The following is a 26,637-nucleotide window of genomic DNA, read 5'->3' on the forward strand; positions in this document are numbered from 1 at the left end:
CGTAGCTCTTTTGGCGACTACGGGCTGTTTTCAATCTCTCCTTGATTTGTACTATCTTCTCAGTCGTTTCGTGTATGATCTCGGGACCAGTTAATTGTCGATCTCCTACTTCATTCCAACAAATAGGAGATCTACACTTCCTTCCGTACAATGCTTCGAATGGCGCAGCTTTAATGCTCGCATGATAACTATTATTATACGAGAATTCTGCTAATGGTAGATATTTATCCCATCCGTTTCCAAAATCGATCACACATGCCCTGAGCATGTCTTCAAGAGTCTGAATTGTTCTTTCACTCTGCCCGTCGGTTTGTGGATGATATGCGGTGCTCATATCCAAACGAGTTCCTAGTGCCTCCTGTAGTGATTGCCAGAACTTTGAGGTAAATCTACTATCACGATCAGATATAATGGAAATAGGTATTCCATGCCTTGAAACTATTTCCTTTATATATAATCGTAATAATTTCTCCATTCTATCTGTTTCCTTTATAGGCAAGAAATGTGCAGATTTGGTAAGACGATCAACAATTACCCAAATGTTGTCGTATCCCCAGGCAGTCTTTGGTAACTTTGTGATGAAATCCATGGTAATACCGTCCCATTTCCATTCTGGAATTTCTGGCTGTTGAAGTAACCCAGACGGCTTCTGGTGTTCTGCTTTGACTTTGGAACAAGTTAAACACTCCCCAACATATGTTGCAACGTCTGTCTTTAAATTAGGCCACCAATAATGTGTCTTAAGATCTTGGTACATCTTTCCCACTCCAGGATGTATCGAGTATCTTGTCTTATGTGCCTCGTTCAATATCAACTTCCTTAATCCACCCAACTTCGGTACCCAAATACGATTTGCAAAATATCGAATTCCATCTTCCCGTATAACGAGTTGCTTCTCATACTTCTTCATTATTTCATTTCTTATGTTTTCTTTAGTAAGTGCTTCTCGTTGAACTTCTTTGATTTGTGAGTTGAGATTCATGCGAATTTTTATGTTCATTGCTCGTACTCGAATTGGTTCTCGTTCCTTTCTGCTTAGAGCATCGGCCACCACGTTCGCCTTCCCGGGATGATAACGAATTTCACAATCATAGTCATTTATCCGCTCGACCCACCTACGTTGCCTCATGTTCAGCTGTTTCTGATCAAAAATATGTTGAAGACTTTTATGATCAGTGAACACAGTGCATTTAACCCCATACAAGTAGTGTCTCCACATCTTCAATGCAAACACGACTGCTCCCAATTCTAGATCATGCGTCGTATAATTCCACTCGTGAATCTTTAATTGTCGGGATGCGTATGCAATAACTTTCTTCCGTTGCATAAGAACGCAACCAAAACCTTGTCGCGAAGCGTCACAATATATTTCAAAATCATCGTTCCCTTCTGGTAACGATAAAATAGGCGCCGTAGTCAACTTCTTTTTCAGTAATTGAAATGCACTCTCCTGCTCAGAAGTCCATTCATATTTCTTCCCTTTTTGCGTTAACGCTGTCAACGGCTTAGCTATTCGGGAAAAATCTTGAATAAACCTTCTATAATAACCGGCTAAACCCAAAAATTGGCGTATCTGCATTGGTGTCTTAGGAGTCTCCCATTTTTCAATGGCTTCAATTTTTGCTGGATCAACCTGAATTCCTTTGCTACTAACAACGTGGCCAAGAAATTGCACTTCTTTCAACCAGAAAGCACATTTAGAAAACTTAGCATATAGTTGTTCTTTTCTCAACAACTCTAATATCAACCTTAAATGCTACTCATGCTCTTGCTCACTCTTGGAATAAATGAGAATATCATCAATGAAAACGATAACAAACTTATCTAAATATGGACTACAAACTCGATTCATGAGGTCCATGAATACAGCTGGCGCATTCGTCAATCCAAACGGCATGACCAAAAATTCGTAATGACCATAACGTGTCCGAAAAGCAGTTTTCGGTATATCTTCTCCTTTGACACGTAATTGATGATAGCCCGATCTTAGGTCAATTTTCGAGTACACACATGATCCTTGGAGTTGATCAAATAAGTCGTCAATTCTCGGTAGTGGATACCGATTCTTGATAGTTAACTTATTTAATTCACGATAATCTATACACATTCGGAAAGATCCGTCTTTCTTCTTGACGAATAAAATTGGAGCTCCCCACGGTGAAGTACTTGGTCGTATGAATCCACGATCCAGTAATTCTTTTAACTGACTCTGAAGTTCTTTTAACTCGGACGGTGCAAGTCTATATGGAGCACGGGCAACCGGTGCAGCTCCTGGTACAAGATCTATTTGAAATTCTACAGATCTAAATGGAGGTAATCCCGGCAACTCTTCCGGAAATACATCAGGAAAATCTCTTGCCACAGGCACGTCATTGATGCACTTCTCTTTTTCTTTCTTTTCGACTTTATTAACATGTGCTAAGATAGCATAGCACCCTTTCTTCAAGCACTTATGAGCTTTCAAATAACTAATGAGTTTTAGCTTTGAGTTACCCTTCTCTCCATAAATCATTACTGGCGTTTTATCCTTACGAGGAATGCGAATTGCCTTCTTGGCGCACACAACTTCAGCTCCTATTTTGGACATCCAGTCCATGCCGATTATTACATCAAAACTTCCTAATTCTACGGGTATCAAATCAATCTTAAATGTTTCTCCGGCTAAATTTATTTTACAATCACGGCAAATTTTATCGGCTTTAATTAGTTTACCATTAGCTAACTCAATCATGTACTTAGCATCTAGAGGTAATGATGAACAATTCAATTTAGCGTGAAAATCTCTACACACGTAACTTCTATCAGCACCAGTATCAAATATAATAGATGCGGATAAGTTATTAATGGTAAATGTACCCGTAACAAGCTCCGGGTCTTCACACGCCTCTCTAGCATTAATAACAAATGCTCTCCCTCGTGCAGGTCCGATATTCTTCTCTGGATTCGGGCACTGGCTCTTATAATGACCCTGTTTCCCACATCCATAACAAGTAACAGTAGCCAAAGCAGTTCTATTTGCATTAGTGGCAGGAGTCTTGGTACCATTTGTATTTGTAACGAGAGCCCTACAATCTTCAGCAAGATGACCCTTTCGATTACATTTGTTGCATACCACATTACAGTAACCAGAGTGATGTTTGTGGCATCGGTCGCATAAAGGATTTTGTCCTTTATAACCAAAGCTTAAACCACTACCCCCACCTTGCGTGATTTCTTGTTTCTTAAAAGATTGTTGTTGGTTACCTCGATCATAATTTCCATTCCACTTTCTTTTGTTACCTGATACCTTCACATCAGTATTGGATACTTTCTTATCCATGATGACCTGATCCATTAGCTCGTTTGCCATGGTTATAGCTTCATGAATTGTCTTAGGTTTCGATGCTGTAACATTTGCCTTGACCTTTTTGGGCAAACCATCTTTGTACATCTCAATCTTCCGTTCTTCGGTTGGAACCAATTCAGGACATAGTAAAACTAATTCCATGAATCGCTGATTGTAGTTGGTGATTTCAGTACCAAAAACCTTCAGGCTTCGTAATTCATCTTCCAACTTCCTAACCTCGTTCCTTGGACAATACTCGTTGATTAACATTGTTTTGAATTCTTCCCAAGGAGTATCATAAGCTACATCTCCTCCTACAGCCTTCACATAATTTTTCCACCACGTGAGTGCACTATCTTGTAAAGTGCACGATGCATACTTGGTCATGTCCTTTTCAACACAACCACTGATTTTAAACACAGTCTCCATCTTTTCTATCCACCGGGTTAAACCGATCGGTCCTTCCGTTCCACTGAATGATGAGGGCTTGCAAGCTTGAAAAGTTTTGTAAGTGCACCCCACACGAGGATTTGGGTTAACTGCAGCACTTCTTGCAGCCTCGAACCATAACATTCTGTCGTTCACTCGCTGATTGATGAGTTCCTGGATTTCTTGTTCCGTCATTCGGTTCAATCGCGCCATAATCTTCAATAAGAATGAAAAAAATAATTATTCACATGGAATATTATAGATGTAGTATGTATTTACAGTACATCGTAGCTTATTAATAATATGAACCAGTTATTATTATAAAAGCATTTTCTTCTTATTAGCATTTTATAATTATATCTAGGGTAGTACCTACCCGTTAAAGTTCATACTTAATAGCTTAGTACGAAAATCATTTACTACCACCCAAATAATACTTAACCATGGAAAATTATTGCATTTCACACTTCACTATTTTACATATGCTTATCTTACATCGAACATTAAGCAAACCACACTAATAATATTATACAAAACATTATATGATCCCATGGTTTAATACGGCAGCGCATCGTTTGGTCTATTTTCTAGGACGTTTAGGTTCAAAGAATCGCTTAACGCTTATCCTGACTGTCTGCCTATATTTTGGCTGTGGGGCTGAAGAACTGGATGCCAGGATAGAACGAATAGGAATAGCGGGAATAGGGGTGGTAGTGTCTGGTGGAGTTGGTGCCACATAATCCTTACTAAACTCAGGATTTGAATTTTCTAATTCATTAGCCTTTCGTTTCTTTCCTAGTTCGAACTTGTCTTTCGTAATTTCTTGTATTTCTTCCTCGGGTTCACTTTCCTCCTCGGGTTCACTTTCCTCCCCGGGTTCACTTTCCGGGTTCTTTATTGTTGGTTCATCCGGAATTTGTGAGTCTTCCCCAAAGATATTATTTTCGTCATCGGATAGGTTAATGACTGAAACACCATCTGAAGATTCTGATTCGGAGTCGCTGAATGTGATAATAAGTTTTGAGCCCGACATCTATCACACAACAACTAACCCATTAGTACTACATAATATTTACATATAAATTTTAACCAACAATGATAAGCAATGGTTTTTAAAAATCAGACCCGGTCAAAGTCCAGACTTACTAATGTATCCTAACGACTTATCAGTTAGACACACTAATGCAAACCTGTTTCGCTAAGACCACCGCTCTGATACCACATGTCATAATCCGTCCTTAACCATAAGAACGTGTTAGATAACGTATGATTTCATTGCGAGGTATTGACCTCTATATGCGACATTTTTAAAAGAACAACTGCATATATTTTACATTACAAACCATAATTCTTATTTTGATACAAGCTTTAGACAAAATAAAGATGATTATCGTTTAGCGATAATCTTAGACTTACAAACTTTACAAATGATGATAAAAACACGATTTCTAGCATATTTTACAATACAAATCCTCGGATATGCAGTTTTATTTTTGACACAAATATGAGTACGCAAGATCCTGCTTAAATTCAACATGTTGCAGCGGAAGCTTCTAATTATCACCTGAGAATAGACATGCTTAAAACGTCAACATAAAGTTGGTGAGATATAGGTTTAATGCCGGCAGCAATATATATATATATAGACCACAAGATTTCATATATAAACGTTTTAATAAAAATATTCTAAGTGGTTGAGCACTTGGTAACCATACTTAACATTTAATCACGTCGCATATTCCCTTTATTATGAAATCTTACTACACCGTACCAAGTGTAGTCACAAAACGAAGTACTGTGCAACCGTTGAATACTGGTCGTCCAGTCCGGTTGGGGTTGTCAGGCCCGATAGATCTATCAACAGGATTCGCGTTTACAATACCGCTGTAAATAACAGTTACCAAGCTACAGGGAAGTATGCCAGTGGTACAACTCAACGTAGAATATATTTTTCAGTTACTTGTGTCCATATCGTAAAACATAAAATACATGTATTCTCATCCCGAAATATTTAGAGTTTAAAAGTGGGACTATATACTCACTTTCGTCTTGAAGATATGTAATTTTGACTTGGTCTCCGATTGATATCACAAACCTAACCATATATAATATATCAATACCTTTTCTTTTTAAACAATCATCACATATATATACTTATAATACTTTTAATACTTTTAATAATTCCTTAGTCCGTAGTTAGCAGTTCGATGTTAGTAATTCAATTTTAAATGGTTCATTTTTAGGTGTTTAATAAACCCCCAACGAAATAAATAAAAACCCCCATCGTATATGTATTGGTCGAGATTAATCTTGACCCACGGTACCGGTGTTGTCAAATGACGTGTTGCGTACATAAAGTACCGGTGTTGTCAAATGACGTGTTGCGTACAATCATGGGATCTTATGATTAATCTTCTCGTATTGTTTACGGGTGATCCTGAACCATATAAAATTAAATTATGAGTACATATATATAAAATATCATGTTATTTTAAAAAGATGTGATTTATTTAATTTTCTCCAATTATTTTCGTAGCTAAACTAGTCTTAGATATCCGATCTCGTTTTGGTCATAGTTTCTTCGTTACAACTCCGTTTTTGTTGATTCAACTTGCCACTTCCTTGGATCGAGTCCCTCTTTAAGACTATGAACTGTAAATACCTTAGTTTGTATTCGAAATCACAGGTCATAGGTCAAACTTTAGTGAAACTTATGAAGTTAATCATTTTCCATCATGTAAACAACCTTAAATGATTATTTTTCTAAAAATACTTATACTTTGAGTTAAATCATGAAATTTTTATGTGTTATCATATTCATAGTAAAAATCATTTTTCCAGAAAATAAACCTCCAATTCAAAGTTTAAGATGGTTTTTAATTATCCAACCCAAAACAGCCCCCGGTTGCACTCCAACGTCGTAAATTCAGTTTTTAAGGTGTTCTTTGAAAAACCAAGTTATACCTTGTTAAATTAGCATATATTTATGAAATATTACAGGTCTTGAAGTATTTTAAAAGTTAAGTTAGAAGGATCTATTTAGTTTGCAAACAAGTTTGAAAACATTCAAACTATGTTCTTGTTGTTAAAATTTTATACCATAAAATAAGATAGCTATATATATATGAATCGAATAAGGTTATGAACATAGTTACTACCTCAAGTTCCTTGGACAATGTTGCTGTAAAAGAGGAGTAAAAAGCTAGAACCAAAAGGGTGATGGAATTGGATGAAAGATTGGAAGTAAGTTTGTGTTCTTGGAAGGATTTCTTGAAGTGTTGTTGTAGGAGTTTTCTTATGGTGATTAAGTAAGGTTTTTGAAGCTAGATCTTCATGGAACTTTGCTGAATGTTTATGGAGTTTAAAGGTTAAGAAAGAGTGTGTGTTTTAGCTAAGATAATTGAAGTGAAAATGAATCAAAATGATGATACTCCTACCTCCCTTAAAAACGTGATTTTAAGGTGATCATGGACAAAATTTTAGTTTGTAATCTTGTGTATTTGTCAAACAATCATACAAAAGTAATTACCTCTACCTTAGGGCAGTAACAAGGGCTAGTTAGGTGGTGATTTGATGTGTATATACCAATAGTAAATACGTATAGAAGTTAGGTATGATACGAGTACATATACTCTAGATATACGTATAGAAATCTTGTGAAAACGGAACGAGGATTCAAATATAGTTATCTTTTGTGAATATACTTATATTGTTTTATGTATTTAAGTCCTTAAAAAGTGATTAAATACATTACATATACGATATATGTATAAACATTATAGGTTATAAGTATTTATGTCAAATAACGTTACGTATGGTTATCGTTTTGAAAACTTAAGTTAGTAGTTTCAAAATATACTTATAACTTATTGTTATTAATACAAAATGAGATATTAAAACATCCTTAAATCATGTTAAATATGTATATATACATATATATACACAAACGTATAATTATCATATATTGTATAGTTCGTGATATCATCGGTCAAACTAGACGGTCAAACGTTGTGTAAAACTCATTTCAAAAACATAAGTCTCATCAATTTGGATTGCTTATCATGTTGGTAAGGTTTAATTTATGTAAATATTAATCTTATAAGTATAGAATGATCGAAAAAGTGCGGGTCATTACATCATACTATTAATAGATCATCAAAATACAGAAAAGTAAGGAAAAATTAAAAGTTCTAGGGTTAGGGTTTATACCCTAATCAAGAAACGAGAAGTATAATCGCGTAGAGAACGGAACGAGGAACGCGTTGATGTATAACAATCCTTGATCCAAGCTATGAAAATTGATGAATATGATGGTGTTATGGTGGTGGTAGGCGACGGTTAGGGGACAAGGGAAGAGGAGAAGAGAGCAAAATAGAATTCAGGTTTAGATAAATGAGGAAGTGATAAAATAAATTGCCAAAAAAAAGAAATATGGGGAGTATCCTCCCTCCCCCCTTGGTTTTGGACGAAATTGGGATGGGGTGGGCCCCATGGTGGTCCAAGTTGATAAATGGAAGAAACCTTGTGGCCCGAAAGCCCGAACGAAACCCGAAACGCGAAAACGCACTTACGCGATTAAAAATTTGGAAAGATAACAAACGCGCGAAGAAAAATAAATATAAATACACTATATAATAATATGATCTTAAAATATCATATTTAAAATAATTAGGATTTAAATATCCCAAAAACGCGTCCGTTGGTTTAAAAACCGAAAAGATTCGCTGGAAAGAAATCCGCGATTCGTATAAATGTACGTTTTAAAATATGAATACATATATTCACATAACACATAATAATTAATATATTATTACTAAAATAATAATATAGGTCATAAAATGACGTAACCCAATTAACAGTTAACGGTCGTTAAATAATTAACTGTAAAAGATAACGGAAAAAGTAGGGTCGTGACATATTTCCAATAGGTTTTCTACCTTTTGGCAATGGCACAAGTTCCCATGTTTTATTTTTATGAAGAGCTTCAATTTCTTCCTGCATAGCCGTCATCCACTGAGATGCATCTGAATGATTCAGTACCTCACGAAGAGTTGTTGGCTCTCCTTCCTCTGTTAGAAGACAATATGCAACATTGCTTTCCATAATATAATCCGAGTGCCACCTTGGGCGTTTTCGTTCCCGATTAGAAATACGAGTCGCTGGAGCTTCATCAACGACTACTTGATTTTCATCGTGCTCTGGTACTGCTTCAGAAGAATCTTTATGAAATTCATTTCCAACCTGTATCGGTGTAGTTTCTTTTGAAGTGCTGACATCTTCAAGATCTTTGTCTTCCGTAAAGACAACATCTCTGCTGATGATTACTTTGTGGGCTGTAGGGCCCCACAAACGATACCCCTTAACTCCATCACATACCCCAAGAACAAACACTTTCTGGACTTTGAATCCAACTTTGTCGTTTCTTGAGAATTGTACATTGCGTACACAGGACTTCCAAATACATGAAGGTCAGAATAATCAACTATTTTTCCAGTCCACATCTCCATCGGCGATTTCAACTCAATTGCATTTGATGGTGACCGATTTATCACGTAACATGTAGTACTTACTGCTTCTGCCCAGAATGATTTTCCCAAGCTTGCAGTTGCCAACATCGCCCTTGTTCTATCTAATAAGGTTCTGTTCATCCGCTCTACCACTCCGTTTTGTTGAGGAGTGTATGTCGTCTTGAACTGCCTTTTGATACCTTCTTCTTTGCAGAACTTATCAAATTTATCACCAGTGTATTCTCCTCCATTATCAGTCCTTAAACACTTGATCTTTTTACCAGATTCAATTTCAACCCGCGCTTTGTAAACTTTGAAAACTTCAAACACATCCGCCTTTCTCTTGATTGGGTACACCCAACATCTCCTAGTATAATCATCAATAAATGATACAAAATACTTTGCTCCTCCTAGGGATTGAACTGGTGCTTGCCACACATCAGAGTGAACCAATTCTAGAATCAATTTACTTCTAGAATTTGATGTGTTAAACTTCAGGCGATGCTGCTTGCTGATTACACAATGCTCACAGAAAGGTAGCGATACCTTTGTAAGACCAGGAATAAGATTTCTTTCAACAAGAATCTTCATACCTTGCTCAGACATGTGTCCAAGCTTTTGATGCCATGTCATAGCAACTTTATCACTTGAACTATTCGAAGCAACAGATGCTTCCGATTCCTGTACCGTCTCGCCTTTCAGAATATATAAATTAGCACCCACCTTTTCTCCTTTCGTAAGTACAACCGCACCTTTCTTGATTATCATGATCTTCTCATGTATCACCATCTTACAACCAAAAGATCATCCAATTGTCCTAAAGACAATAAGTTATTCTTCAAACCCTCCACGTGTCGTACACCTTGAATAGTACAGACTGTACCATCGTGCATCTTCAGAATGATATCTCCAATTCCAATGATCTGTAGTTCATGATCATTGCAACTATATACAGATCCTCCTGAGATACGTTCATATTGTTTGAACCATTCTCTTCTAGGGGTCATGTGAAAAGTAGCTCCCGAGTCAAATAACCAGACATCAACAAATATCTTTCTGCCTTCATTTGCTACCACTGCCTCACTAACCAAAGCAGTCCCATCATCTGAAGTGCTTGCAATATTTTCTTGAGGATTTGAGTTATTTAAACTTCAACAATCCTTCTTCAGGTGACCTTTCTTGCCACAATTGTAGCATGTATAGGTCTTCTTCTTTTTAGACTTCGGTTTGCCATGATTGTGACTCCCACTTGGGCCACATTCCGTTGATGTCCCTCCTGACACAAATAAGGCCTTCACTTGTCGTGAACCGGCCTGTTTTTCCTCCTTGTTATTGCGCCGATTTTCTTCTTCTAGAATAGCAGCCGCAACTTCATCATAGACTAGATACTCCGAGAGAACATTATTGGTTAAGTTAATAATGAGTTGATCATACGAATCAGGTAGACTCTGAAGTAAAAGTTCAGCACGTTCTTTTGGCTCTATATTGCAGCTTAATGAAGCGAGTTGAGAAAATAGAGTATTCAAAGAATTAATGTGCTCATTAACTGAAGTAGATTCATTCATGGGTAGCGCATAAAGTTTCCTCTTAAGAAATATCTTGTTGTGGAGTGATTTGGTCTCGTACAATTTTACGAGGTGATCCTAAATCTCTTTCGCCGTCTTCTTTTCTTCTATGCTAGACAAAATGCCATTTGCTAGTGCCAGATGAAGATTTGCGATAGCCTGGCCGTCCATCTCTTCCCATTTTTCATCAGTGACTTCGGCGGAATGTCCACTGATGGCTACCAAACACTTATCCTTTATCAGGATAGCTTTCATCTTTAGTTTCCATAACGAGAAGTTACTCCCGTTGAACTTTTCAATTTCAAATTTCGTAGACATTGCTATAATTACAATCTTCTTTTCGACAATACTATTTTTCTTGAAATAACACCCAAGGACTTTTACCGAGTGAAAATAATCTTACTTATTTTCTGATGTGGACGATCCACTCCCGTGGCAACCATAGAGCATACGATAAGTAGATTAATACACACTAGATATTAAACCTTAGCTCTTGATACCACTTGTTGAGAAAAGTGACACCGAATTATAGCAAACCACTAGTAATAATTGAAATGACGACAATAATAGGACACCGAGATTTAACGTGGAAAACGCCAATAGGGTAAAAACCACGGGCAAGGAAAGAAACATTTCACTAATAAGAATAATAAGATTTACACTTCTCTCTAATTACAAGGATAAGTACTAATCTTTATATCTCTTGTAATTAGGAGACTAACACTCACAAACTCTCTATTAGACTTTTAGTATACAAGATACACTCTTGAATTTGGGATGATGAATGAGCTTACAGATCCATCTATTTATAGTAATATAAATGGGGTTGGTGAAGTAGTCTGCTATACCAATTCATACACACGTATGAATGTAAATAACCCATAGCAAACATGAAGTCAACAAACATGGTAGGTGGCCACCAAAGGAATAGGAACTCTGACTTCTTTACTTCCATAATTCAACCACACTTATTACATGTGTAAAAGATATCACCAATCACATTTATTTCAACACCGAGGTACTAGAATCCATGTTTTATTATCAACAAGTGCTTTGGATTCATCGGTCATGGCATGGTACCAATTAGGATCGGCCAAGGCTTGTTTTGGATTTGAAGGAAGTTGAGAGAGATTTGTAGTGGATACGAAAAGATTGAACGGTACGCGAGGTTTATAAATTCCTTGCATACTACGAGTCATCATAGTTCGGATAGGTTGAGTAGTATTAACAGTAGGTGAAGTAGAATGAGTAGATGGTGTTTGCATGGATGTAGAGTTAGATGCATGCGAAGGTGAAGGAGAGAAAGTAGTAGGGATATAATTATTATTTGTATTATCAGTGGGTATAGTAGATGTATGATCACTTGTAGTAGGGATAGAAGTATGGCTTGTATTAGTAGCAGTGGGTGAATTATCAGTAGGTATGGTATACGAATTTGATGTTGGGCTAGATGGTGTGAGTGGGTCAGAATGTGTCATGGAGGAAGTTGGGCTTGTAGGTGAATTTGGGCTTGGTGTGGAGTGATTAACAGGAAGTATTTGTTCAGAAGGTGTATAAAAAAGGGGATTAAATGAGTTAGTGAAGGATTCGTATGTATTGGAGTTGTTTGTGGTATTGGACGCAAACGGGAAAGATTTTTCATCGAAAATTACGTGACGAGAAATAATGATTTTCTTAGTGGAGAGATCGTAACATTTATGTCCTCGATGATTGTTAGGATACCCAAGGAAAACGCATGGGGTGGATCGAGGTTGAAGTTTGTGGATATTTGTTGAAGGGATAAGTGGATAACAAAGACAACCGAACACACGAAGATGATCATAAGTAGGAGTGCGATGATATAAGAGCTGAGTTGGAGATAGATTGTGAAGGAGTTTATTTGGTAGTACATTGAGTAAGTAAGTGGCGTGTTGAAGGGCGTGAGGCCAGAAGTTGGAAGGTGTAACAACCCAAACCAACACCCGACAAAACCTTGTGAAAATACGAAATAAAAAAAAAATTCTGTTGCAGACCATCGGCGCGCCGCGCCATATGGCCCGCGCGCCGCGCCATATCTGGCTGTCCCCGGGACTTTTTAACCGCGAAAAGATTGACTAGTTCCCGGCACTTTTAGACAAAACGCTTTTTACCATACTACCAAATATGTAAAACTAACATGTTTCAAACATAAAATTAAAGTTTTACAAGCGGGGCCCACATCGGCCGTTTTACGAGTTTAATACAAATGTACGAGTTTCGACCACCAAAAGTTTAAGTTCCAAACTACACAATGAGCATGGCGTTTGGGATTAAACTACCCAACTATCGGTCAAACTCCAAGAGCTACTAAAGCCAAAAGCGTCCCCTAGCATCAAGCGGGATCTCTAGTCCAAAGCGATGCCCTTACCCTTGTCCAAAACCGAACCTATAAAATGGTAAACAACGAGAGGGTAAGCAAAGCTTAGTGAATGCAATAATTATACGAATACATATATAATTATACCTACTTGCATACACTTACACAACCCCAAACATGCTAGCAAACAACATTAGCTTATCGTCGCAATATCAAGCTATAAATCTCCAATACCACAAGCTAGCATAACAACCGCATATAAATATAACTCGAATAATATAATATGCTTACAACACAAATAACCATGGTTAACCAATAGTACAAGGGAACGACGCTCGCGAAAACGCCATCGGTGTTCACAACATCCGTTAGGGCACTTAACACCTCGCACCACTAACCCCTAGGGTGGCACCTTAACACCTTGGCACTTCACCCCGAGTGGCATCTTAACACCTCGATACTTCACTCATTATTTTACGGAGTGGTGTCTTAACACCTCGACACTACACTCCTAGGTGGCATCTTAACACCTCGATGCTACACCCGAGTGGCATCTTAACACCTCGATGCTACACTCTTCACGTGAAACGTGGTGTCTTAACACCTCGACACTACACCTTTCACGCTACAACAAATAGATACATTATATACATACGCATATAATTATTCCACTCACCTCGAAGTCTTCGTGTAAGATAACCGCACTTGCAACGTCAATGTAACGTACCTATTCCATTTTAGCACATAATCAATTCACAACTCAAGTCGGTCAAGCAACTCACTTAACAATCTAGAGTCTTTTGACCCTAAGTGCAATCCCGACCCATTTTGCACCTTTAACCCTAATAATGGGTTAATTTCACCAAAAACCCTAACTTTAGCCAATTAAGGTATTAACACACTTTTAACCACGAAGTTAACTCGTTTTCATACACGCAAGGCCACTTAGGTCATTAAAGACCCATTTGACCCATTTCAAGGTCAACACACCCATTTGGGTCATTCAAACCCAAATAACACCCATTCACATATCATTAAGGTGTTCTAGTACATAAACTAACCAATTTAGGTTCATAATCTAATTTAACACTTTGAAAACCCTAATTGATCATCCTTGAGTCTTCATGACCCAAATTCCCCAAGAAACCCCTAATTTACTAGCAAAATGGGTTTTATGAGTCTTAATAACCCAAATCCTAACCCCTAATGCAATTAAAGTAGGAAATTGGGTTTTATAACTTACCAACACAATCACCACGTAGCTATCGACTAGATGAACGACTTTAGAACTTGCACCAAGACCCGATTCAACCTCCTTCAAGCTCTAATGAAGCTTTCTCACTCAAGGATGCACTCTCTCACTAGAAATTGAATTTGAGAGGATAAGGTTGTTGGAAGTGGAGTGAATGAAGCTCCAAAACTGATCCAAGGTATTAAATTCGGGCTCCAAAGTGAATTGACCAAAATGCCCTCCAATTGTCTAATTAAAAGGAAAAGAGGATTCTGTCACAGACAGATGGCGCGGCGCGCCACTAGGCCGCGCGGCGCGCAACCCTCACAGTCCAGCTTCTTTTGCCTTTTAAAATATATACAACCAAACCCCGATCCAAGTACCGCACAATACACTTATATACACATATGTACACTACGAATACTCGGGTCTTACAACTCTCCCCCACTTATTCGGATTGCGTCCTCGCAATCCAAGCCGCATGACACGAGGGAAGATAAACCAACACGAACTCTTCGGGTTCCCAAGTGAACTCGGAACCTTTACTTCGTCGCCATTGAACCTTGAAAGTTCCCACCTTTTTATTTCTCAACTTTTTCACCTTCTCGTCAAGGATAGCAATCGGTTCCTCGACATATTCTAACTTGTTGTTTAGCTCGATCTCGTCTAAGGGCATCCATGAGGAATCATCCGTAAGACACTTACGGAGGTGGGAAACATGAAATGTATTATGGATCCCCGCAAGCTCTTCGGGTAATTTCAATCGATATGCAACTTCACCAACACGAGCTAAAACCTTGAATGGCCCAATAAACCGAGGAGCTAACTTTCCCCGTTTTCGAAATCGAATAATACCCTTCCATGGCGAAACCTTAAGCATCACCATATCGCCTTCTTGGAACTCAATCAATCGCCTACGTCTATCGGCATACGACTTTTACCTATCTTGAGCCTTCTTCAAATGTTCCCGAATCAAATCGATCTTGCTATTGGTCTCTAAAACCAAATCGGTACTCCCGATCTCTCTTTGACCCACTTCTCCCCAACAAACGGGAGTTCGACACCTACGCCCATAAAGCATTTCGTAAGGTGGCATCCCGATACTAGTATGATAACTATTATTGTACGAGAATTCCACCAAAGGCAAATGCTCATCCCAACTACCACCGAAGTCAATGATGCACGCTCGTAGCATATCTTCCAAAGTTTGATTCGTACGTTCGGTTTGACCGTCCGTTTGAGGATGATACGCTGTGCTCAACTTCAATTGCGTACCCATATCTTCATGAAACTTTTCCCAAAACCGAGATGTAAAACGGGTATCTCGATCCGAAATAATAGATATAGGAACCCCATGTCGCGAGACCACTTCCTTGATAAACAACTTAGCCAAGGTCTCTGACGATATCGCTTCTTTAATGGGAAGAAACAAAGCGCTTTTTGTCAATCGGTCAACTATAACCCAAATCGAATCGAATTGGGTTCTCGCCGTTTTAGGTAACTTTGTAATGAAATCCATGGTAATGTGCTCCCATTTCGATTTCGGGATTTCTAATGGTTGCAACTTACCATACGGCTTTTGGTGTTCGGCTTTTACTTGTAAACACGTGACACATTGCTCAACATACTTCACAACATCACGTTTCATGCCCGGCCACCAATAATCTTTCTTCAAGTCAAGGTACATTTTCGTCGCGCCCGGATGAATGGAGTATTTTGACTTATGTGCTTCATCAAGTAGCACTCGTCGGTAATCACCCATCTTAGGTACCCACACCCTTCCTTGAAAGGACAACAACCCACGCGGACCCATAGTAATAAACTCCGATTGGCCCACGATTCGCTCCGTATGCTTGTTGTGAACATAAGCCTCTATTTGAATCTCACCAAGCTTTTCAAGAAAATCGTTGGTAATAATCAAACGTAACGACCCCACTTTTATCGCCGGATGTTGACTCTTTCGACTCAACGTATTCGCGACCACATTCGCCTTACCCGGATGATAAAGTATTTCACAATCGTAGTCTTTCACCACATCCATCCACCTACGTTGGCGATAATTCAAATCTCGTTGATTAAAGAGATGTTTCAAACTCTTATGATCCGAATAAATCGTACACTTGACACCATACAAGTAATGGCGCCAAATTTTTAACGCATGCACTACCGCTGCCAACTCAAGATCATGAGTCGGATACCTCGTTTCATGTTCCTTTAATTGTCGAGAGGCATAAGCGATGACCTTACCTCTTTGCATTAGAACACACCCGAGACCATTTAAGGAAGCATCACAATAAACCACCATGTCTTCAACACCTTCCGGCAACACTAACACAGGAGTTTGACACAACTTCTCTTTTAACAATTGAAAAGCAATTTCTTGCTCGTTCTCCCAATTGAACCTAGCATTCTTTCTTGTCAACTTCGTCAATGGAGAAGCAATCTTAGAAAAGTCTTGGATAAACCGACGATAATAACCGGCCAATCCGAGAAAACTTCGGATTTCCGTAGGCGTAGTCGGTCGTCCCCAACTCTTCACCGTTTCGATCTTCCCCGGATCTACTTGAATACCGTTTTCGTTCACGATATGACCAAGGAATTGAACTTCCCTTAGCCAAAATTCACATTTGGAGAACTTTGCATACAACTTCTCCTTTCGTAGCGTCTTCAATACTTCACGCAAATGATGTTCATGTTCGTTCATACTTTTCGAGTAGACTAGTATGTCGTCAATGAACACTATTACCGACTTGTCCAACAGAGGTTGGCACACTCGGTTCATAAGATCCATGAATGCCGCCGGTGCATTCGTAAGACCAAAAGGCATTACCACAAACTCAAAATGCCCATAACGCGTTCGAAAAGCCGTTTTCTCAATATCTTCCTCACGGACCCGCATTTGGTGATAGCCGGACCGTAGGTCGATTTTAGAGAAATACGTTGCACCTTGGAGTTGATCAAACAAATCGTCGATCCTAGGTAACGGATAACGATTCTTGATCGTCACTTTATTCAACTCACGGTAATCAATGCACATACGCATACTACCATCTTTCTTCTTCACAAATAACACCGGAGCGCCCCATGGCGAAGCACTCGGTCGAATAAAACCCTTCTCGAGCAACTCTTGGGTTTGATTTAACAACTCTTGCATTTCCGTTGGTGCTAAACGATAAGGAGTTTTAGCAATGGGAGTAGCTCCCGGAACCAACTCAATACGAAACTCAACTTGTCTTTCCGCCGGAACACCCGGTAATTCGTCCAGAAAGACGTCTTCGAATTCACTAACAACCGGAATTTCACGAATAGGTGGTGGCTCATTGCGAGTATCAACAACATGAGCAAGGAAAGCCAAGCCACCGGTAACAACAAAACGACGTGCCCGTGCAAAAGTGCATATCGGCACCGGTCTCCTTCGCTTATCACCATGAATAATTAACTCTCCCCCACTTGGGGTCTTCACACGAATAAACTTATCATGGCATGCAATATCGGCTCTATAATGATCGAGCCAATCCATACCAATGACAATATCAAAGTCGCCCAAGGTCATTGGAATAAGATCAATTTTAAAGGTTTCAGCACCAAAAACAACATCACAATTTTCACACACATCAACCACTAGCACCGTCTTGCCGTCCGCTATTTCGACTTCTATCGGACGACTTAACTTAGCTAACGGTCTATTAAGTTTAGGTACAAATTTAGGAGACACAAACGACAAATTTGCACCGCTATCGAAAAGAATCCTTGCCGGATTAAAATTAACCATGTAAGTACCTGAGACAACTTCGCGCGATTGTTTGGCTTCATCATTGGTCATCAAATAGTTGCGACCCCTAGCCGTACCCGCCGTCTTCTCTAAACGCTTAACATTATCGTTGAGCAAATCGGGACACTCCGGCTTCTTATGCCCTTCTTTACCGCAATTAAAACAAGTGAGCTTGTTTCCGGAAGATGGTTTTGGACAATCACGAGCCATATGACCCGCTTGCCCACAATTATAGCACGTAAAAGTAAAACCACCGGAAGCGCCCTTCCTCACGCTATTGACACTTTCGGAACTTTTCTTGTTCTTTTTGTTCGAAAAGTTTGAATAGCTCGAACCTTCACTTTTTCTCTTGCCAAAAGTAAAACCACTCTTTCTTAAGATGAGCGACTCGAAACCTTTGGCCATGTCAAACAACTCATCAAAGCTTTTCACTACGTTCACACTAATCTTATCTTGATAGTTGTCGTTCAAGGTTCGATAGAAATCTTCCTTCAACATTTTATCATTCCCGACGTACTCCGGGCAAAATTGGGTCTTGGACAAAAACACGGATTTGAGAGTGTTCAAATCCATCGACCCTTGCCTCAAGGAACGTAACTCGTCCTTAAGCCTAGTAAGATCGGCCGAAGTTCGGTATTCCTTGAAAAATTTGGACTTGAATTCATCCCAAGTGAATTCCATGCATTGCTCTTCACCATAAACTTGGAGCTTTGCGTCCCACCACAACTTGGCATCGCCCCTCAACATACTACACCCGTACCTTGTCCTCTTATCGAGAGGACATTCACAAGTACGGAAGGCCCCCTCCATATCGGAGATCCAACGGTCGCTCTTAAGAGGATCTCTTTCACCATCAAAAGAGGGAGGTTGAGAGTCCTTGAAATTCTTATAGAAAAAGTCCCGTCTTCCCACATTATCTTCGCGAAGAACGGCCTTAACTTGCTCCCTTACCACATTGACTAATTGCTCGTCAATCGTATCTAGGAACATCTTCTTAACGTCCTCAAGAAAAGCTTCATGATGCCTTTTCAAAATGGCCTCAACCTTGGCCGTAAACTCGACTTCTTCACTAGTACCTCCGCCGTTGATATCATGCCCGTTTCTCATCTTCATTCTATAAGACGGAATAGATTAAACAACGAGACGAAAAGGATTTAACACATAAGTATATACATATACACCACACTACCCATCTTGCTCAACAATCGTCGTACATTGCTCGTTCGACACGATTTGCGCCCGTAACAATGGTAGCTAATCATTGTTACGCGAGCACGTCGCATTAACTTGCTAGTACAACGTCCATCTCGCTCGATGCTCGCTAAACATACATAACAAATAGTACATGATTAGTTTACATAAACCTATGCACAAACCAATCCCGATCCGACCCAAAGTCCTACAAGTCCCGCATAAACGCGCACACAAAAAGTCTAAGTCTAGGCGCCTATCTCAAGTCACCTAAATCCCTTAGACCATGCTCTGATACCACTTGTAACAACCCAAACCAACACCCGACAAAACCTTGTGAAAATACGAAATAAAAAAAAATTTCTGTTGCAGACCATCGGCGCGCCGCGCCATATGGCCCGCGCGCCGCGCCATATCTGGCTGTCCCCGGGACTTTTTAACCGCGAAAAGATTGACTAGTTCCCGGCACTTTTAGACAAAACGCTTTTTACCATACTACCAAATATGTAAAACTAACATGTTTCAAACATAAAATTAAAGTTTTACAAGCGGGGCCCACATCGGCCGTTTTACGAGTTTAATACAAATGTACGAGTTTCGACCACCAAAAGTTTAAGTTCCAAACTACACAATGAGCATGGCGTTTGGGATTAAACTACCCAACTATCGGTCAAACTCCAAGAGCTACTAAAGCCAAAAGCGTCCCCTAGCATCAAGCGGGATCTCTAGTCCAAAGCGATGCCCTTACCCTTGTCCAAAACCGAACCTATAAAATGGTAAACAACGAGAGGGTAAGCAAAGCTTAGTAAATGCAATAATTATACGAATACATATATAATTATACCTACTTGCATACACTTACACAACCCCAAACATGCTAGCAAACAACATTAGCTTATCGTCGCAATATCAAGCTATAAATCTCCAATACCACAAGCTAGCATAACAACCGCATATAAATATAACTCGAATAATATAATATGCTTACAACACAAATAACCATGGTTAACCAATAGTACAAGGGAACGACGCTCGCGAAAACGCCATCGGTGTTCACAACATCCGTTAGGGCACTTAACACCTCGCACCACTAACCCCTAGGGTGGCACCTTAACACCTCGGCACTTCACCCCGAGTGGCATCTTAACACCTCGATGCTTCACTCATTATTTTACGGAGTGGTGTCTTAACACCTCGACACTACACTCCTAGGTGGCATCTTAACACCTCGATGCTACACCCGAGTGGCATCTTAACACCTCGATGCTACACTCTTCACGTGAAACGTGGTGTCTTAACACCTCGACACTACACCTTTCACGCTACAACAAATAGATACATTATATACATACGCATATAATTATTCCACTCACCTCGAAGTCTTCGTGTAAGATAACCGCACTTGCAACGTCAATGTAACGTACCTATTCCATTTTAGCACATAATCAATTCACAACTCAAGTCGGTCAAGCAACTCACTTAACAATCTAGAGTCTTTTGACCCTAAGTGCAATCCCGACCCATTTTGCACCTTTAACCCTAATAATGGGTTAACTTCACCAAAAACCCTAACTTTAGCCAATTAAGGTATTAACACACTTTTAACCACGAAGTTAACTCGTTTTCATACACGCAAGGCCACTTAGGTCATTAAAGACCCATTTGACCCATTTCAAGGTCAACACACCCATTTGGGTCATTCAAACCCAAATAACACCCATTCACATATCATTTAGGTGTTCTAGTACATAAACTAACCAATTTAGGTTCATAATCTAATTTAACACTTTGAAAACCCTAATTGATCATCCTTGAGTCTTCATGACCCAAATTCCCCAAGAAACCCCTAATTTACTAGCAAAATGGGTTTTATGAGTCTTAATAACCCAAACCCTAACCCCTAATGCAATTAAAGTAGGAAATTGGGTTTTATAACTTACCAACACAATCACCACGTAGCTATCGACTAGATGAACGACTTTAGAACTTGCACCAAGACCCGATTCAACCTCCTTCAAGCTCTAATGAAGCTTTCTCACTCAAGGATGCACTCTCTCACTAGAAATTGAATTTGAGAGGATAAGGTTGTTGGAAGTGGAGTGAATGAAGCTCCAAAACTGATCCAAGGTATTAAATTCGGGCTCCAAAGTGAATTGACCAAAATGCCCTCCAATTGTCTAATTAAAAGGAAAAGAGGATTCTGTCACAGACAGATGGCGCGGCGCGCCACTAGGCCGCGCGGTGCGCAACCCTCCCAGTCCAGCTTCTTTTGCCTTTTAAAATATATACAACCAAACCCCGATCCAAGTACCGCACAATACACTTATATACACATATGTACACTACGAATACTCGGGTCTTACAGAAGGGATGCAAGATTGTGATAGTAGAGTGCGAATTATATTGTTAATTGCTCGTATTTTTCTTTCGGCTTTACCGTTTTGAGGAGAAGTGTAAGGACACGATAAACGAAAAATCATGCCATTTTCGGTGCAAAATTGATGAAATTTTGTGTTGTTATATTCTGTTCCGTTGTCACATTGAAAAGATTTTATATGTACACCGAATTGAGTTTTGACGAATGTATGAAAATTAGTAAATATGGTAAAAACTTGTGATTTATGTGAGAGGGAGAATGTCCAAAGAAAGTTTGTTTTGTCATCAAGTAGAAGCATATAATAACGATGACCACCATTGCTAACAATTGGTGAGGTCCATAAGTCACTATGAATAATGTCAAAGGGAGCATGAGTAACATTGGACGATTTATAAAATGGTAAACGTACATGTTTGCCAAAAACACAAGCTTGACAAATAGTATTTTTATTACTATAATTACATGGAATGTAATTTTTATTGCTAAAAAAACGAGAAATATTATCGCCCGGATGACCTAGACGTTGGTGCCATAAATTTGAGGATGAAACTGAAAAGGCTGAATGAGATGAGATAGCTTGCATCAAGGAAGGATGAAACGGGTATAAATCACCGGTGCTATTGCATCGCATTATTGGGCTTCCCTTCGGAAAATCCTTCACAGTAAAACCAAACGGATCAAATTCAATAGAAATATTATTGTCAATAGAAAGATGACGAACAGAGATTAAATTTTTAATTAAATGAGACGAATAAAGAACATTGTTCAAGAGTAATGGACGAGAAGATAAGGAGGGAATTAGAGTATGACTGTATCCTTGAATTGACAATCCATTTCCATCACTTACAATAATACGTTTAGAGCAATATGTTGGATAATAAAACATGAATTTACCGTGATTATTCGTCATGTGAGATGTAGCGCCCGTGTCTAAATACCAATTGTCGTCCGGTGGGTTTAGGGTCATTGTGTGCATAGCCGCTTCAATATCAGTGGGTTGCGAAGAAACTGAGGAAGCATAATTAGCAGCGGGCCTTGGGCCCAATAGGCCAGGTTGATTGTTGCTAGTCTGTGGACGAGTCCAAGTAGTAGTGGGGAAAGGACAAGGAGGCAAGGCCCAATTTTGATTGTTCCAGGCCCAAGGGCCGTAAGTCCATGGTGAATAAGTAGCCCCACCCGAATTAAAAGAACCTGAATTAAACTCGGTATTATACGAACTCGAATTGGATCTTCCTCGCCCTCTATTACCAGATGAGTGTCTGCCCCGATTCCCTCTGTAAAAACCTCGACCTCGAGTATTTGCAGACCGATTTGAGGAGGTGTTGTGTTGCGGTTGTGGAGGTGTATTTCCAGTGGATGAAACCAGAGCAGTGGCGGCGGTGGAAGAATCTTGAGTGGTGAGTTTTAGGGTTTGGGATTCTTCCAGAATAAGCATAGATCGGCCTTCATAAAACGACGGCAGTTTCTCACGGTGGGTGATGATGGATCGAAGACTAGCGTAGCTGTCATTGAGGCCGGTGACAAGTTGCAACACTAAACGATCTTCTTCAATTGCAGGGCCGACGGTACCTAATTGATCGGCGAGAATCTTGAGTTCTTGACAATACGATGAGGCATCAGGAAAATTGTCAATACGAGTGTTTGTAAATTGATGTTGGAGGTACACAGCACGCGAGTTTTTGTTGTCTTGGAAGATACCCTGTAATGGATCCCACGCTTGACTAGTAGTAGATTCGGCTTTGAACACAGTGCGAAAAAGATCATGGGATATAGTCCCATAAATCCATTGAAGAACGATAGCGTCTAGTCGTTCCCACGAAGCAGTTGGGGTTGGTGATGGAGTCGTTTGAGTACTCGTAGATGATGAATCAGTGGTGGGTGGGATGATGTGATCCAAGACATCGTATGCCTTGCAATGAATCTGAAATAAACCAGACTAAAAAGCATATTGGCTCTTATCCATTGTAAGAGTAATCGGTATAAAATTTTTAATGTTGTTAACAGTAATGGCTGGATGAATTTTTGGAGTGTCAGACATGTTGATTTGTTTGTGATTGCAGGTAGAAGAAAAAAAGACGAGGTTTAGAGGAAGAAGTAATGAAAATAGGTTAGAGGAAGGCTGCTGATACCATGAAAGTAATTGAAAGGCTCGATGCCTGCTTTTCATTCATAGAGTGCCATATATACATCATGATACAAACTACCTTACAGATAAATCAGGAAAGTATATCTCCTATTTTGAATACAATATATTCGGTATATTTGACTATGCTAAGTCATACTATTGCTAGCTGTACAATTGACTAATAATACAAATCCAAGTTATACAGTTGACTAATACCGATTATATCAAATTCTTGCGGAACAAAGTTTTCAGCTACTGAAAAGTACTTTCTACCATGCTCAAAAACACTAGTGTTACTGAGCATTTTGTTATCTAGACCAAATCTCATCTGCCAAAGTCATAATAAAAACCAAGTCACTAATAAAAACAATAAGGTAAAGGTGTAGTAGAATCTCAATTAACCACACAATTAAAGAACATAGAAGTTTTTTTTTCCTTTTTGGACCTCTACTACTATAACAAGAACTTTATACCTTGTTAAAAAACAAACTAACAAATATAGCTTTAGCATCTCCATTTGCAACAGGAAGAAAAGCAGGTTTTTTTCGTTTAGATTCCATCTTATACGTTTCAGTTTCCACGTATCTATTATTGTAGTAAAACTTCCATTCTCCTTCTGAATTTTTAGTGAAACGCAGAGCATGAAGCATCCCTTCTCCTTCCACCCATAAGCTATCCGTTTTTCCAAAAATTGATTCTACGTTTTTTAAACGGCCAAACAGAGGATTAGGACCTGTATAGTCATAATTTAGATATGAAAAACAGGGAATATTGGTTCAAAAAACTATGTGAATCAAATAAACAAATAAATATTGGGAGACATATATACTATATACAAACATTACAACTAAACTTGTAGTTTTTAACACTTCTTTAATAAGTTTTTCACGCTTAAAAGTGGGAATACAAGTTAGAAGTGTGGAAAAATATGCTGTCAAAAATTTTGATGTGTGAAAAAATGTGGTGTCAAAAATTTTCAACGTTATTAACTTTTTGACACTTTGTCATTGGGTTTTCTTTCTGACACTTTCAAGTGTCAAAATTTTTGTGACACTTATAGGTGTCAAAAGCATGTCAAGTTATGCACGGTTTAAAATGTCAAAAATAATGAAAGTGTTAAAAATTATTTTTTTTGGTAGTGTAATAATAATATGTATATGTACTACTATATATATGAAGTTAAAAATTGAATACCATACCATTTCTAATATAAATACCCTCTGGAAAATCTTCTGGGATTTCTCCTTGACAATAATCTACTTCCACACGCTCCCCAATCTCCTTAACTGGTGCGAAATTTTTCTGCACATTATTAGATAGGTTGTTGAAGAACCCAGCTTATAAAATCATGGATCACTGTCTTTGAAAAGAAATAACAATAATTCTTAAATCGCAAGTGCTAGTTTATATGAGGAAAATAGAAAGGTAGCAAAGGAACTATCCCGATATAGTCTAATGGTTAAGGTCCTGATATTCACACAATAAGATGTTTCACGTTCAAACTGTTAATGCCACAAATAAGAAAAAAAAGTTACTTTTATTTATTTTGTTTCCGTTTATTTTGTTTTTTGTTAGTGTTTTTCCTTCCGGTCCGAACTTTCGCAATTTCGCCGTTCGAACTGCAGAGGAGTGTTAGATGATAGGTTTGGCTCAAGTCCAATATGTGGCTTGGGCCTGTTAGGTTTTCTAGGGTTATGTACTCTATAAATAGTGGCTAATAAAATCAATAATATTGACGGGGAATTCCGCTGTTATACAAAAACCTTAGTAGCGGCATATATATATATATATATATATATATATATATATATATATATATATATATATATATATATATATATATATATATATATATATATATATATATATATCGTTTATAGGGAAAGGGTTGAAAACAGTCACGAAATAACGTTGTATACATCATCTGAATAAAAATACCATACCTCCCCGGTAGCCTTAGCATGGAAACATTTTCCGTTTTAGAAAAGAAGCATAGGAAATAATTTACTTTTAATTATGAGTAGGGATGCGAGCAGTTTTAATGTTTTTTGAAGGCCTGTAGCTTGTCTTCTTTCAGCTGTATTTAACATGATTGCTTAAGATCATAATTTAGTTGTTAATCCCAATAAAAAAACATACATGAGATGGAAGCTTGGGTTGATCGACGAAATGAAAGAGCGAATCTACAAGGGTGGTTAGTATTGCCAATGAAGCTGTCTTTATAGCATAACCAGCTTCAATTTTGAGAGGCGATTTTTCCACCTTTCGTGTAACTGTCTGTAGATAATAACATTCAAAGGATCAGATAATTAAAATTAAAAAAAAAATAATCAGCATATATACTGGATGGTTTAAATGTGTATCAATTGCACTTAGTAAAACTGAGGTTTTGAGCTTGAGTTTATAATAACCTTAATAGTATTTGATACTGCAGATCTATGGTCTGAAACCTTATAGTTGGTGGGTTGATTACTAGTTGAACATCTTACATTGGGGATTGTATATGTTGCCATTGCCATCTTACTTTCTCAATGAGTTTTGTAACTGACCAATGTAATCAGTTTGTCACTTTGACCCACTATTTATAGAAAAAATAGAGAATATTTAGTCACAACAAATATAATTTACCTGATTATCAAACAATAAATTAACTAGTAATTATAAGGAAAAATATTATTCTATCACTTAAATATTTAGAACTAAAACATTGCGGTAGTTTAGTATCTCTAAGTAAAAGTTATATAACTGTATTATGGTATATGCATACAAGAATTTTGTGT

General features: G+C 38.4%; 1 pseudogene; it reads right to left on the reverse strand.

Annotated features, from left to right (window-relative positions):
* LOC139857095 (carotenoid 9,10(9',10')-cleavage dioxygenase 1-like) overlaps positions 1 to 26,376 on the reverse strand; it is a 55,168-nt pseudogene extending 28,792 nt beyond the window's left edge.
* Between the last annotated feature and the right edge of the window lie 261 nt (positions 26,377 to 26,637).

The sequence above is a fragment of the Rutidosis leptorrhynchoides genome, chromosome 7 (assembly GCF_046630445.1).
Source record: "Rutidosis leptorrhynchoides isolate AG116_Rl617_1_P2 chromosome 7, CSIRO_AGI_Rlap_v1, whole genome shotgun sequence".
Classification (NCBI taxonomy): domain Eukaryota; kingdom Viridiplantae; phylum Streptophyta; class Magnoliopsida; order Asterales; family Asteraceae; genus Rutidosis; species Rutidosis leptorrhynchoides.